General features: G+C 42.1%; 1 long non-coding RNA gene across 1 annotated transcript; it reads right to left on the bottom strand.

The window, feature by feature from the left end:
- Positions 1-734: 734 nt before the first annotated feature.
- On the bottom strand, positions 735-1,155 carry LOC107577996 (uncharacterized). Its single transcript, XR_001608278.1, has 3 exons — positions 1,095-1,155; positions 914-1,000; positions 735-826 (listed from the first exon to the last, which is right to left on the bottom strand). It is a non-coding gene; the product is annotated as an uncharacterized lncRNA (long non-coding RNA).
- Positions 1,156-1,176: the final 21 nt, after the last annotated feature.

Below are 1,176 nucleotides of genomic sequence, written 5' to 3'. Positions count from 1 at the left end.
GCAATGCGCAAAGTTTCACATTTAATATTTTCCCACAGCAAACCGTTATAAAGAAAACACTTAACCATTAAGTGTGCTGTGTTCATATTTCGAGCTCATCTGCTTGCCTGTATAAAATACGCATCAGTGAAACGTTTTTGATCTTTTAATATCACTGTTTTAAAGGCACTTTTCACATTAAACGTTAGAATGTCACGCTGTTTTTAATTGAAATATTGCGGCAGGTGTCATTGCAAATGGCCAAAACTTGCATTTTGTTCACATATCTTTGTTTTATTGCGGCGGGGGTCATTGCAAATGGCCAAAACTTGCATTTTTTTCACATGTCTTTGTTTTTTCCTTTTGAGAGATGATCTTAATATTTGTGGATTGGAAACAGATGGAAAATTGACAGGCTTGTGCTGCAGCTCTATGGATGTTTTGCCCGCCAGGACTTCAAGCCTGACACGTGACTGAAAACTATGAATTGAGGGTGGAAGAGAGCGCGGTACATTCACTCCCCCCACCTACAATCCCTGCCGGTACCGAGACTCAAACCTTTGGGTTACAAGTGACCTTTGGGTTACAAGTTCGACTCTCTAACCATTAGGCCATGAATGCCCCAATGTACATAATTTATTAGCATGAACTATTACAAATAATAAATGTATTGACAAGCTTCCACAAATGTAATCAAGCAAGCTATGGCTTGTTCTGTACCTGTGGCGTCACCATCCTCCAGGTCACAGGTGTGCTGCGTGGAGAGGGAGGCGCTCCACCCACCAGTGGATTTTCTCAGTTGCGGTGCCTGCAGATGCTGGCTGGACTCCTCTAAGTGCTCTCTCAGCTAGAACACAGGGCATGCTCTCAATACAACACCTTTATCTGAAATCAGAGACAATCCCATACCATTTTGTGTTGTACCGATACTCACTGTCGCCATGGCTTCAGCTTGATCATCTGTGTGTTCCTTATACTCTACCAACATCCGATCTACTTTGTTTAAATTTCGACTTGTATCCTGCACAAAAGCATAAGCTTTTAAATTAAAAGACCCCTGCGATCCCTATTCAACACAGAAGAGCCTTCACGTGCAATGAATAAAAACAGCTTACTTGTAGAGTGTTTGCTAAAGAGTCAATTTTGTCTGATATGTCTGATACACGAGTATCCCTGGGAAACCTGCTGTCAGGCCTC

This window comes from Sinocyclocheilus grahami, unplaced genomic scaffold (genome assembly GCF_001515645.1).
Source record: "Sinocyclocheilus grahami isolate Dianchi unplaced genomic scaffold, SAMN03320097.WGS_v1.1 scaffold8225.1, whole genome shotgun sequence".
NCBI lineage: Eukaryota > Metazoa > Chordata > Actinopteri > Cypriniformes > Cyprinidae > Sinocyclocheilus > Sinocyclocheilus grahami.
Note: the sequence above shows the minus strand (reverse complement) of the source record. Positions and strands in the feature narration are given on the sequence as shown.